The sequence below is a fragment of the Vulpes vulpes genome, chromosome 16 (genome assembly GCF_048418805.1).
Source record: "Vulpes vulpes isolate BD-2025 chromosome 16, VulVul3, whole genome shotgun sequence".
Taxonomy (NCBI): Eukaryota; Metazoa; Chordata; class Mammalia; order Carnivora; family Canidae; genus Vulpes; species Vulpes vulpes.
The window spans coordinates 4,848,152-4,862,961 of record NC_132795.1 but is presented as its reverse complement, the minus strand read 5'-3'; the positions used below and the strand labels follow the sequence as shown (position 1 = coordinate 4,862,961).

The window sequence follows — 14,810 nt, the reverse complement described above, 5'->3', positions numbered from 1 at the left end:
CTATTTATTTATTTATCTATCTATTTATCTATTTATTAATTTTTAAGATTTTATTTATTATTCATGAGAGACAGAGAGAATGGCAGAGACACAGGCGGAGAGAGAAGCAGGCTCCATGCATGAAGCCTGCCAAGGAATTCCAGGAATTCCAGGATCACACCCTGGGCCAAAGGTAGGCACCCAACGGCTGAGCCACCCAGGCATTCCCCAATTTATTTCTTGATACATATTCACTTTGGTTGTTTTCAGGTTTCTTTGCAAGGTCTTCACGTTTTTTTTTTTTTTTAAGTAGACTATACACCCAGAGTGGAGCCTAATGTGGAGCTTAAACCCATGACACCCAGATCAAGATCTGAGCTGAGATCGAGTCAGATGCTCAAACAATTGAGCCACCCAAGTGCCCCAGGTCTTCACATTCTCATTACATTCTGTAAATCCTGGGGCCCCTGTCTGGCTCAGTTGGTAGAACATGTGCTCTTGATCTCAGGGTCTTGATTTCAAGACCAACTTTGGGTGCGGAGTCTACTTAAAAAAAAAAAAAAAAAAGTTCTGCAAATCCTGTGTGCTTGGAGGCCTTGACCCTGTAGATCTCCTCTCCTACCCTTCCGTCTCCAGCCAGCTCCTCCACTCTTATCCTTTGACTGTTTCTTTTTTTTTTCCCCTCCCTCCCTCCCTCCCTCCCTCCCTCCCTCCCTCCCTTCCTCCCTCCTTTGTGTGCCTGGGTGCCTATTTTTTCTTACTTTTTAGTTTAAATGTCTTTGCTAAAGTCTTTGCTTACTGCTGTTTGCCTCCTCACTTCTTCCTCTTGGATTCATTTTTTCTTAGCGCTGATCTATCCTCCTTCATATTTACTTCAGAGTAAGCTTGTAAGTGTTGAACTTTTGGGATCCCCTCCCAAATGAAAAAAAATCTTTTATTTTCACACTGGAATGATGTTCGGGCTGTGTATATAATTCAAGATTCAAAGAGATTTTTCCTCTTGGGCCACCTGGCAGGCTAAGTCAGTAGAGCATGTGACTCTGGATCTTGGGGTCATGAGTTCGAGCCCCACATTGGGCATAGAGCTTACTTAAAAAAATAAATAAAGGGGATCCCTGGGTGGTGCAGCGGTTTAGCGCCTGCCTTTGGCCCAGGGCGCGATCCTGGAGACCCGGGATCGAATCCCACGTTGGGCTCCCGGTGCATGGAATCTGCTTCTCCCTCTGCCTATGTCTCTGCCTCTCTCTCTCTCTCTCTCTCTCTCTGTGTGACTATCATAAATAAATTTTAAAAATTAAAATAAATAAATAAATAAATAAATAAATAAATAAATAAATAAATAAAGTCTTTCTCCCATTAAAAAAAAAAAGACATTTTTCCTCTGAACTTTAAAAATTCTCTCTTTTTTTTTCTTCTTACCCCTGCTTTTCAATAGAGACTTCCTGTCAATACAAGGGTCAGAACTTTGTGATTCATCTTTATTTTTTTTTTTCCTCGTTGGAAGTTGTCAGGCTTTTCTCCTTACCTGGTATCTGCAACCCCATCACAATAGATCTGCATGTTAGTTTTATAAAAGGATCCTGACTGGCATTTGGTGTACCCTTTCCAACTGGAAGGACATTCATGGGACATTAATCTTCAATCCTGGGATATTTTCCTTTTTTTATTTATTTGAATAGAACTTCCTCTCACAACTTACAGACTAATATCCCTGATGAACATAGATGCAAAAATTCTTACCAAGATACTAGCCAATAGGATCCAACAGTACAATAAAAGGATTATTCACCATGACCAAGTGGGGTTTATTCTTGGGCTGCAAGAATGCTTCAACATCCACAAATCAATCAATGTGATATACCACATTAATAAAAGAAAGGACAATAATGATATGATTCTCTCAGCAGATGCAGAAAAAGTATTTGACAAAGTCCAGCATCCTTTCTTTTTTTTTTTTAAATTTTATTTATTTATTCATGATAGAGGGGGGATGGGCAGAGATACAGGCAGAGGGAGAAGCATGCTCCATGCCAGGAGCCTGATGCGGGACTCGATCCTGGGTCTCCAGGATCACGCCCTGGGCCAAAGGCAGGTGCTAAACCGCTGAACCACCCAGGGATCCCCTCCAGCATCCTTTCTTGATTTAAATTCTTCACAGTGTAGGGATAGAGGTAACATACCTCGATATCATAAAAGCCATATACGAAAAGCATGCAGCAAATATCATTCTTGATGGGGAAAAACTGAGAGCCTTTCCCCTGAGGTTAGGAACATGGCCGGATGCCCACTATCACCATTGCTGTTCAACATAGTACTAGAAGTCCTAGCATCAGCAATCAGACAACAAAAAGAAATGAAAGCCATATACGAAATTGGCAAAGAAGTCAAACTCTCATTCTTTGCAGATGACATGATACTCTGTATGGAAAACCCAAAACACTCCACCCCAACATTGCTAGAACTCATATAGGAATTCAGCAAAGTGTCAGGATTTAAAATCATTGCACAGGGATCCCTGGGTGGCGCAGCGGTTTAGCGCCTGCCTTTGGCTCAGGGCGCGATCCTGGAGACTCGGGATCGAATCCCACTTCGGGCTCCCGGTGCATGGAGCCTGCTTCTCCCTCTGCCTATGTCTCTGCCTCTCTCTCTCTCTGTGACTATCATAAATAAATTAAAAAAAATTAAAAAAAAATAAAATCATTGCACAGAAATCAGTTGTTATTTCTATATACTAACAAACAGAAAAAAGAGAAATTAAGGAGTTGATCCTATTTGCAATTCTACCAAAAATCATAAGATACCTAGGAATAAACCTAACCAAAGACATAAATGATCTATAATCTGAAAACTACAGAACACTCATGAAAGAAATTGAGGAAGACCCAAAGAAATCGAAAAACATTCCGTGCTAATGGATTGGAAGAACAAATGTTAAAATGTCTATGCTACCCAGAGCAATCTATACATTCAATGTAATCCATCAAAATACCATCAACTTATTTCACAGAGTTGAAATAAATAATCCCAAAATTTATATGGAACCAGAGAAGACCCTGAATAGCCAAAGGAAGGTTGAAAAAGAAAACCAAAGCTGATGGCATCACAATTCCAGACTTCAAGCTATATTATAAAGCTGTGATCATCAAGACAGTGTGGTACTGGAACAAAAACAGACACATTGATCAATGGAACAGAATAGAGAACCCAGCCATGCACCCTCAACTCTATGGTCAACTGATCTTTGACAAAGTAGGACAGAATGTCCAATGGAAAAAGAGTCTCAGGTCGCCTGGGTGGCTCAGTGGTTGAGCATCTGCCTTCAGCCCAGGGCATGATCCCGAAATACCAGGATCAAGTCCCACATCGGGCTCCTTGCATGGAACCTGCTTCTCCCTCTGCTGGTGTCTCTGCTTCTCTCTCTGTGCCTCTCATGAATAAATAAATAAAATCTTAAAAAAAAGAGAGCCAGTCTCTTCAACAAAAGGTGTTGGGAAAATTGGACACCCACATGTAGAAGAATAAAGCTGGACCATTTCCTCACATCACACACAAAAATAAACTCAAAATGGTTGAAAGACCTAAATGTGAGACAGTAATCTGTCAAAATCCTAGAGGAGAACACAGGCAGCAACCTCTTTTACCTCGGCCACAGCAACTTCCTGCTAGACACATCTCCAGAGGCAAGGGAGACAATGCCAAAAATGAACAATATATTAGGATTTTATCAAGACAAAAATCTTCTGCACAGCAAAGGAAACAGTTGACAAAACCAAAAGACAAACCTACAGAATGGGAGAAGATACTTGTAAATGTCTTATCAGATAAAGGGCCAGCATCCAAAATCTATAAAGAATTTGTCAAACATGACACCCAAAGAACAAATAATCCAGTTAAGAAATGGGCAGAAGACACGAACTGACATTTCTCCAAAGAAGACATACAAGTGGCTAACAGACACATGAAAAAATGCTCGACATCACCTGGCATCAGGGAAATACAAATCAAAACAATAATGAGATACCACCTCACATAAAAGAGAGAGAGAGAGAGAGAGAGAGAGAGAGATACCACCTCACATCAGTCAGAATGGCTAAAATTAACAAGACAAGAAACAACAAATGTTGTTGGGGAGGATGCAGAGAAAGGAGAACCCTTATGCTATTGGTGGGAATACAAGCTGGTGCAGCCACTCTGGAAAACAGTAGGGAGGTTCCTCAAAAAGTTAAAAATAGAGCTACTCTACAACCCAGCAATTGCACTACTAGGTATTTACCCCAAAGATACAAATGTAGTGATCCGAAGGGGCACCTGTACCCCAATGCTTATAGCAGCAGTATCCCCAGTTGCCAAATGGTGGAAAGAGCCCAGATGTCCATCAACAGATGAATGGATAAAGAAGATGTGGTATGTGGTATCTATATATACAATGGAATACTACTCAGCCATCAAAAAGAATTAAATCTTGCCAGGACACCTGGGTGGCTCAGTGGTTGAGTATCTATGTGATCCTGGGATCGGGGATCGAGTCTTGCATGGGGCTCCCCGCAGGGAACCCGCTTCTCCCTCTGCCTGTGTCTCTGCCTCTCTCTGTGTGTCTCTCATGAGTAAATAAATAAATCTTAAAAAAAAAAAAAAGAATGAAATCTTGCCATTTGCAATGACGTGGATGGAACTAGATGGTTATTGTGCTAAGCGAAATAAATCAATCAGAGAAAGACAATTATCATATAATTTCACTCACATGTGGAATTGAAGAAACAAAATAGCAGAACACGGGAAGGGAGGGAAAAATAAAATCAGATGAAATCAGAGAGGGAGACAAACCACAAGAGACTCTTAACTATAGGAGATAAACTGAGGGTTGCTGGAGGGGAGGGGGCAGGGGGGTTGGGGTAACTGGGTGATGGGCATGAGGAGGGCACGTGATGTAATGACGAATCACTGAACTCTACCTCTGAAACTAATGCACTATACGTTGATCAATTGAATTTGAATAAAATAAAATAAATTTAAAAAATAAAAAACTTCTCACATTGTATTTTCTACCTCAGAACTCTTTTTTGAAAAGGTTTTATTATTTGTTTGAGAGGGAGAGAGAGTGGGCAGGAGGGGCAGACAGAGAGAGAAAAGCAGACTCCCTGGTGAGCATGGAGCCCAACAGGGGACTCACAATGTGAGGCTGGATCCCAGGGGGCTGGATCCCAGAACTGGGATCATGACCTGAGCTGACGGCAGATGCTTTAACCCACTGAGCCACCCAGGTGCCCTCTACTTCAGAACTCCTATTAGCTGATATTGGATGTTTCAGATTGGTCCTCTGTATATTTTAGATTTTCTTTTCAGTGAATACTTTCCGTATTTTGTCTTGCGCTGTGTGGTACAAAAACATGCCCATTTTGGTTGCACTGTTGAGGGGTTTTTGTTGTTCCCATAATCATATTCAATTTTTCGTAGGTCGAAAATTTCGTGAGTAATCATGTTCGTATTTTGTCTTGCACTGTGTGATACAAGAACATAATGCCTATTTTTTGAGTGTTCTACTGAGGTGTTTTTTTTTTTTTGTTTCATAATCACGTTCAATTTTTCAGTTGGGTTTTTAAAAATGAGTACACATTCATTTTTGACATATCCTTTTGCCTCCAAGACTGATGATAATTATTCTGAATTCCTGTTCCTGCTCTATGAGCTATTTCAGTGGGTGGAAGTTCTTCTCCAGGCTGGATTTGAGAGCTCTTTTAAGATGTTGATTTTCTTCTAACATTTGGTAATGGCTCCTTAGACCCTCATCCTTTACCTGGGATTTCCTGTGAGGCCATTTGCACTTGCCATTTCTAAACCCCCTTAGCAAAAGGGGGATGGGACAATATCCTGGCGCACATTGTGATGCGTTGCCAATAACTGCAGGGGGCATATGCTGATGGGGGGCATATTTTGGAGCTCATCTTCTGCAAGGGGTGCTTCCCTTTCCTCCTGTGTCACCAGCCATCAAGAACACCGTCCTTTCTTTCACCTAATGTTCTCCTTTCCACTGCTCTCACCTGGAGGCAGGTAGTCTTGCTGGAGTTCTTGGCCCCAGGTGACAAGAAGGGGGAGGGTGTGTGGAGTGGTTAACATGCTTGACGGTGTCCGGTGTCCGGTGTCCGTGGTGGCATCCTGAGTCATCAGCTCCCGGTTGGTGATTTCTGAGCTCCAAAGCTCCCAGGATACACCCTCTTAGAGCTCGGAGTGATTTTGGTGCTTTCAACTCCCGTGGGGATCTATTGCTACGCACATTTTAGGCTGTGATTTTCTTCTCTGACCAGTTCCTACCTGCCTTCCAGCTTTCAGGGGATTCTCGTGGTTTCTGGTCCACCAAGGGCTCTCCTCGTTTGCCAGGGTAATTATGGAATTATATTATTTTTTTTAAAAGATCTGGGGCAGGGCAGCCCGGGTGGCTCAGCGGTTGAGCACCGCCTTCAGCCCAGGGCCTGATCCTGGAGACCAGGGATGGAGTCCTGCATCGGGCTCCCTGCATGGAACCTGCTTCTCCCTCTGCCTGTGTCTCTGCCTCTCTCTCTGTGTCTCTCATGAATGAATAAATAAAATCTTAAAAATAAATAAAATATTTTATTATTTTTTTAAAGTTTTTTATGCATTTGACAGAGAGAGACAGAGAGCACATAAGCAGCAGGAGCAGCAGGAGCAGCAGGAGCAGCAGGAGAAGGAGAAGCAGACTCCCCAGCAAGCAGAGAGCGGGACAAACACACAGGGCTTGATCCCAGGACCCTGACATCACGACCTGAGCCAAAGGCAGATGCTTAACCAACTGAGCCACCCAGGCGCCTCAAGGTTACTTATTTTGATAAGCATGTTTTCATTTCTAACCACTTAGGTTGGGAGGGGGAGGCCGGAGCCTGTATTCCATTTGCAGCGTGGGACTGGAACCATCATCCATCACCTCTACCGCAGCACAGGGTGTTGATGGAAGCAGATTATTGGCCTCCTCCTCCCTTCCCCCAAGATGTCTGTGTCCTCAGCCTGTGCAAATGTTACGCCAGAGAGCAAGGGAGAAGTAAGATTGCAGATGGAATGAAAATTGCCCGCAGGGAGATTATCCTGGATTATCTGGGTGGGCTCCGTGTAATCACCAGGGCCCTTAAACATAGAAGAAGGAGGAAGAAGAGTTAGTGTCAGAGGAACTGATGTGAGAAAAAAAAATCCCAAGTGGCCGTTGCTGGCTGTGAAGTCAGGAGGGGACCAGGGAAGTGGGCAGCCTCTTTAAGCTGGAAAACTAAAAAAAGCAGATTCTGGAGCCTCCAGAAAGGCACACAGCCCTTGCCCACACCTTTATTTTGGCCCAGTGAGATCCACTTTGGACTGCTGACCTTCAGAACGGGTAAGATAACCAATGTGTGCTGTTTTAAGCAACTAAGTTGGGTGTAATGTGTTACAGCAACAATAGGAAGTGAACACAGTGTTGAAGTGTGAGAGTGGGTGTCTGTCCTTGCACCTCGCTGCCAGCTTCTCCAGAACAAGAGCCGTACTGTCGTCTCCTTTATTTACCGGGACTCCTGCGCAGGCTCTGGCACACAGTCAGGGCTCAGTCAATATTTGTGGAACTAACGAATGAAAGAAGAAAGGCTGCTCTCACGTTTTTTTTTTTTTTTAAGATTTTATTTATTTATTTGAGAGAGAGAGAGAGAGAGGGAGAGCACGAGCAAGGGGGAGCTGGTGGTAGAGGGAGAGAGAGAAGCAGACTGCCCGCTGAGCAGGGAGCCTGGTGATGCAGGACTCGATCCCAGGACCCCAGGATCGTGATCCGAGCCGAAGGCAGAGGCTCAACGGACTGAGCCACCCGGGAGCCCGCTGCTCACTTTTTTGTGCTTCTACACAGGCTCGGAGATTGCAAAGCAGCCAGTGCCTTTCCCTTTCGCCAAGCCCTGGGGACCCTAAGCCCTCTGACCTCCCGTTTCATGGGTTTCCTTGTCCCCCATTGCAGGTCTTACGCTGGTCCTCGCTGTGGAGCCTGGCCCTCCCCTCTGCAGCCCTGTGTGCAGGAGGAATTGAGATGGAAGACACCTGTCACCAATGTACCTGACCATGCCCGCAGGCCTCCTGGGGCAGGGGTGGGGGGTCGGGGGGGCAGGTTATGCTGGAAACTGGTTTCTCCCTCTCTGGGATCCTGCCTGCTTTCCTCTCTTCTCTGTAGCTGCCTCCACTACCCCCCCCCCCCCACCCCATTTCCCAGCTGGCTTTGAGCTTTTCCAAACCCCTTGAATGAGGGATGGAGCTTTTGGTTCATCCCTTTCTTTTTAACCACAAGTCTCCCATCTTTCCTTCTTCCTTCTCTCTTTTTAATTCAGCACAGCATTATCTTTAAAAAGTGTTAATCTGACAACAGCCCAAATTCCTAACAAAAGAGTAATGCGTGAAGTGATCTAGTTCTTGCATGGGGTAGCTTCAAAGTATATTTAATGACCTTAAATCTCAGAGAGCGAAGGGGACAAGATGGGTTCCCATCTGCCATAGAGCACTTTGCAAACCCCTTCTCATAGGACTCCAGCTGCTTCCAGGAGAGACAATGAAAAGAATTAAAGGCACTCTCAAGCCTCCTGGGGTTCACTAGAAAGCCACCCAGGGACCCCCTCAGTTCACTTGAGGCAGCGCTGCAAAACATCCGCAGGCTGGGCTCAATATTGCTCTTTTGCTGCTTCCTTTCAGGTCAGCCGGCCTGTGGCCCTGGCTTCCCTAACCTCGCCCTGAGCTTGGCTTCTGCTGCTCTCACTTTGCTCCACGGGCCTTGTGCTGGGTCCATCCTGGGCCCAGGCTCTGATGGGCTCGTGTGGTCAGGGCCTAACGCAGCCTTCTCATGCCAGACCTCCTGTAATGCGGCTGATTTGTTCCATATGTTCGATTCTGGTGACTGGGCCAACTCCAGGGCAGTCTTTTGTGGCTAGGTCAGGTAGCAGAGCCAAGAGAACCAACGTGTGGCACCTCGTGCAGCAAGAACGGCCTCCGACGGCCCCATCCTGGGGCTGCCTCTGCCCGGCGCACGGCCGCCGCTCCAGCACAAACCCTCACCACAATTCTGGTTTTGTAGGTGATTTTCACACCTCCTCATTCTCTCCATCTGCCCCCCTTCCCACACCATGGAGATACCTAGTTAATGAAACAAGTAGGGACACCTGGGTGGCTCAGTGGTTGAGCATCTGCCTTTGACACAGGGAGTGATCCTGGAATTCCAGGATCGAGTCCCACATTGGGCTTCCTGCATGGAGCCTGCTTCTCTCTCTGCCTCTCTCTCTCTGTGTCTCTCATGAGTAAATAAATAGAATCCTTTAAACAAACAAACAAACAAAAAAAAAAGAAAGAAAGAAAGAAAGAAAGAAAGAAAGAAAGAAACAAGTAGATCGTCCAGTTTCACCCTCCCTACCCACAACTCAGTTTCAAGTGCAAACTTTTCATTTTGGAGGAATCCTGAGGTCTCCATCGTCTGATCTGCTGCAGGAGGCTGGAGCCCCACAGCAGTGAGGTCCAGATCTAGGACAATGGCTCAGGTCCTAACAAGGAACCATTACTTCCGTTCCCGTGTGGGAAGAGTCTAGGGGCCTGCATGCTCCAAGGGTCAGAAGCAAGCAGGACCAGGACTCTGAGGTCTGTATTCTCTGGTAGCTGACTTTGTCAATTAAAAAAAATTAATTAATTAATTAATTTTACAATTTTAAAAATTCAAATTCACTTTGCCAATGTATAGTATAACATCCAGTGTTCATCTTAAGTGTGTCAATTTTTTATTTTTATTTTTTAAAAGATTTTATTTATTCATGAGAGACACAGAGAGAGAGAGAGGCAGAGACACAGGCAGAGGGAGAAGCAGGCACCATGCAGGGAGCCTGACGTGGGACTAGATCCTGGGATCTCCAGGATCATGCACTGAGCCAAAGGCAGATGCTTAACCGCTGAGCCACCACCTAGGCAGCCCTAGTGTGTGAATTTTTTTTTTCATTTATTTATTTGAGAGACAGAGAGAGAGATCATGCACAATTGGAGGGGAGGGGCAGAGGGAGAGGGAGAAACAGATTCCCCACTGAGCAGGGAGCCTGATGGAGGGCTCAATCCCAGGAGCCTGGGATCATGACCGAGCTGAATGCAGAGGCTTAACCGACTGAGCCAGCCAGACACCCCTGCCCCCCTTTTAAAGGTTTTATTCATTTATTTTAGAGACAGAGGCAGAAAGAGAGAGAGAGACTGAGACAGAGCGCACCAGTGGGGAGCAGAGGAAGAGGGAGAAAGTCTGAAGCAGACTCCCTGTCGAGCACGGGGCCGAGGAAGGTGCTGGATCTCACAGCCCCGAGAACAGGACCCGAGCTGAGCATCAGACACTCAACCAATGGAGCCACCCAGGCGCCCCTGACTTTGTCATTCTTGTATGAAGACTCTTTCCTCCCTTCTAGAACTCCACCCCTGCTGCCTAAGCTAGTAACCAGCTCACCTTACCTCCTCCCTTTGATCACAAGCATTTTGCAGAGGCCACCCCAGGGAAATTAAAGGTGTCACGGGTGCTACCAGTGGCAGCTGCTTACCATTCACTTCTCTCATGAAAATTAACACGGCAATGAAACCTGAGGTGGCTAAGCTGTACCTTCCCAGTACCAGGTCCAGGGGTGTGCTGGGAGATTTTAGTCATATGCCTGGAAGGTGCAGCTGAGCATTTCTGATTTTAGGGGGAGTGTTATTCTTGAGGAATAAAACTCTGAAGACTGTTTATAAGTGAAGAGCATGGGATCCCTGGGTGGCGCAGCGGTTTGGCGCCTGCCTTTGGCCCAGGGCGCGATCCTGGAGACCCGGGATCGAGTCCCACGTCGGGCTCCCGGTGCATGGAGCCTGCTTCTCCCTCTGCCTGTGTCTCTGCCTCTCTCTCTCTCTCTGTGACTATCATAAATAAATACAAAAAAATTAAAAAAAAAAAAATAAGTGAAGAGCATGATATTACAGCATTTCTTTGAGAAACACTATTTCATTCACGGTATTATAAAATTATGTGATAGTAGGTGATATGTGTGACTTTCTTTCTAAAGACTTTTTTTTGAAATGCATTGCATGCCTTTTTAACACAGATATTATCTGTTTAAGTAGTGAATTTGAACTTCAAACTTTATTTTTAAAGATTTTAAAATTTATTTATGAGAGACACACAGAGAGGCAGAGACATAGGCAGAAGAAGCAGGCTCCCCATGGGGAACCTGATGCAGGATTCGATCCCTGGACCCCGGGATCATGACCTGAGCCAAAGGCAGACACTTCACCACTGAGCCACCCAGGCATCCCTGTACTTCAAACTTTAAAGAGTCATTAGATTTAATTTTTTTTAATTTAACTTTTTAATTATTTTTAATAATAAAATTTTATTTTATTTTATTTTAATTTTTTTATTATTTTTTTAAGTGAGAGGGAGTGGGAGGAGAAGGGGCAGAGAGAGAAAGAGGATCTCAAGCAGACTCTGCACTGAGCTTGAAGCCTGATGTGGGGCTTGATCTCACAATCCTAAAACCATGACCCGAGGTGAAAGCAAGAGTTGGACACTCAACTGATGGAGCCACCCAGGTACCCCTGTCTGTTTAATCCTTTTGGAACTTAACGTGCATGCCAGGAGAGAAGAAACTTCCCTTTCTCTGGTTGGACAGCTCATTGTCCTCAAACTATTGAACAACTTATTAGTTAGATCATTAAAGTTAGGGATCCCTGGGTGGCGCTGCGGTTTAGTGCCTGTCTTTGGCCCAGGACGCGATCCTGGAGACCTGGGATAGAGTCCCACGTCGGGCTCCTGGTGCATGGAGCCTGCTTCTCCCTCTGCCTGTGTCTCTGCCTGTGTCTCTCTCTCTCTGACTATCATAAATAAAAATTAAAAAAAAAAAAGATCATTAAAGTTAATTTATCACATATAGCAAAAAAAAAAAAAAATCCATGTAATCATGGTTATTCCTGCTCTATTGATCTGCCCATTTTTGTCTGCCTCTTTGTCAGTATCATGCTGCTTTGGTTACTGTTGCTTCCTTTCTTTTTTAAACAAATTTTTAAATTAAATAAAAATTTTAAAAGATTTTATTTATTCATGAGAGATACAAGGAGAGAGAGAGAGGCAGAGATGCAGGCAGAGGGAGAAGTAGGCTCCACGCAGGGAGCCCAATGTGGGACTCCATCCCGGGTCTCTAGGATCAGGCCCTGGGCTGAGGGCAGATGCGTAACTGTTAAGCCACCCTTAGGTGTCCCTAAATTCTTAATTTTTAATTTAAAAAAATTTTAGGGGTCCCCGGGTGGTGCAGTGGTTTAGCGCCTGCCTGTAGCCCAGGGCACGATCCTGGAGACCCGGGATCGAATCCCACGTCAGGCTCCCGGTGCATGGGGCCTGCTTCTCCCTCTGCCTATGTCTCTGCCTCTCTCTCTCTCTCTCTGTGTGACTATCATAAATAAATAAAAAATTAAAAAAACATTTAAAAAAATTTTAAAAAATTTTGTTAGAGAAGCATTGTGTTTAATGGTAAAGCTTAACACACTCCAGCACCAGGCATGGCCTGAAGTCGAAGCAGCAGGGATGGATAGGTGACCCTCACGGAGCTTCACATGGCGAAGAGGATGAGGAAGGCGACCATCAAACAGAAAAGCCCCATGGCCTCAGACAGGACAAAGCCCAGAATGGCATAGGAGAAGAGCTGCTGCTTGAGAGACGGGTTCCTGGCATAGCCAATGATCAAGCTGCCAAACACTGTCCCAATACCAGCCCCTGAACCAGCCACACCAACTGTGGCAGCCCCAGTGCCAATAAACTTGGCTGCTGTGTCAATGTCCTGGGAGACAACATTGGTCTGAAACTCCCGTTGGGCCACCTGAAGTGGGGAGCTGCTGTAGGATGGCTGTTTAGATGGGATCTCTGGCCTACTCAAGAAGGAGGCAGACAAAGGCCTGATTAGATCCCTGGTACAGCAGCGGATCAGAGCCGGAGGAATGAGTAATGCCCCGGTGGTCTGCATTTTCTCAGTCTCCCGGCTTTAGCTCTAGGTCTCCATTTTTAATTTTTTAAAGAGTTTATTTCAGAGAGAGAGAGAGAGAGAGAGAGAGAGAGCAAACATGAACAGGGAGAAGGGCAGAGGGAGAAGTGGGCTCCCTGCTGAGCAGAGAGCCCTACATGGGCCTCCATCCCAGGACCCCAGGATTGTGACCTGAGCCAAAGGCAGACACTTAATCAACTAAATCACCAGGTGCCCCTTACTGCTGCTTTCTTTACAGGACATTTTGCTACTGTTAGGGCAAGGCCCCTATTAGTGCCTCTTATTCTTTTTTTTTTTTTTTTTTTCCTCAAAATGTTTTGGCTGTGCTTATGTTAGTCTTCCAGAAGAATTTCATAATCAACTTGTCAAGTTCCAAAAGCTCCCCATTGGGATTTTGATGAAAATCGCATTAAACTGACATCCTTATAATGTCAAATCTCATCAGGAACATGTTGACTTTTCATTCATTTAATGTCCTTAAAGTTCTCTGGTTTCCTTCACATATTTCTGGCATATTTCTAAAAATGTTCGAGGTGTATATATATATATATATATATATATATATATACACACTTTGTTTCTGGGAATGGGATTTTTTATTTTTCCATTTCAGACTTCAGTTTTCAAGAAAAGTTTTTGTCTTAGTGGAGGTTCTTATGGTAACAATTTACAGAGGTACACTCTGTACTTTTTGAGGAAAACAACAACAAAAAAAAGTTGGGTGGGAATTCTTTGGAAGGTGGCCAAGGCCTCCTCTGCAGCCTGAAGGCAGAAGGGGGAGTGGGCCCCGCAAAGGGGGCCTGGAAACTAGGACTGCTTGGTCTCCTGGGGCTGCTTCTCTGGGAGATGTTTTTCCTCTCCCAGAGTTTGCAGCTTTCCTTGCTGCTCTCTTTGTTCCACTTTTCACATTTCTGGGAAGCAAAGCGACAGTAGAGCGAATCTGGCTACAGAGGCCATGCATATGAGTGGAGCAATTCTGAGAGTCTGCGGGCTGGGGACACCAGAGTGTCAGGGATCTCCGGACAGTCTGCCCCTTCTCCCCTAGGAGGGCCCGTTGGCAGTGACGGCAGGGACGCCCTGCTCCTTAGTCCGGGTGACCCAGAAGCAGGGACTGGCAGTCCTGCGCCCTGGGATTAGCGGTCCAGCCCCTCGCGCTTGCTCTCAGCGGAGCCCCCTCCGCTTTGGCTCCATCACACAGCGGCCACGGGCGCTCGGCTGTGTGGCCGGGGGCGCCAACTGTCGTCTCACATCATTTTGCCTTTAGAAAAAAAAATAATTATAATAAGATCCTTCCAGTTCTGCAACTTGAGATAAAGACTGTATTGCACCCTCCAGCGGCATCTGATGGACTGTCCCCGCGGGGGCCTGCCTCTCCCTCTGCCTCTCTCTGTGTCTCTGATGAATAAATAAATACAACCTTTAAAGCAAAAACCACAGGCAGCCCGGGGGGCCCAGCGGTCTAGCGCCGCCTGCAGCCCAGGGCCTGATCCTGGGGACCTGGGATCGAGTCCCGCGTCGGGCTCCCTGCGTGGAGCCTGCTTCTCCCTCTGCCTCTCTCTCTGTGTCTATGAATAAATAAATCTTAAAAAAAATTAAAAAAAAAACCCCACAAAACCCAATTCTCCTTGAGAAGCCAGTTCCGTTAAAAGACCCCCAAGTCCGGGGGCGGGGGCTGGGGCGGGGCTTGGACGGCGGGGGCGTGGCTTGTGTGGCGGGGGCGTGGCTGGGGCTGGGGGCGGGGCTTGGATGGCGGGGCCCCGCTCCGGGCTGGTGCGACAGCGAAGGGACCGCCCCCGTCAGGTGCGT

General features: G+C 45.9%; 1 pseudogene; it reads right to left on the bottom strand.

The window, feature by feature from the left end:
- Positions 1–12,488: 12,488 nt before the first annotated feature.
- Positions 12,489–13,013, bottom strand: LOC112922472 (ATP synthase F(0) complex subunit C1, mitochondrial pseudogene; annotated as a pseudogene).
- Positions 13,014–14,810: the final 1,797 nt, after the last annotated feature.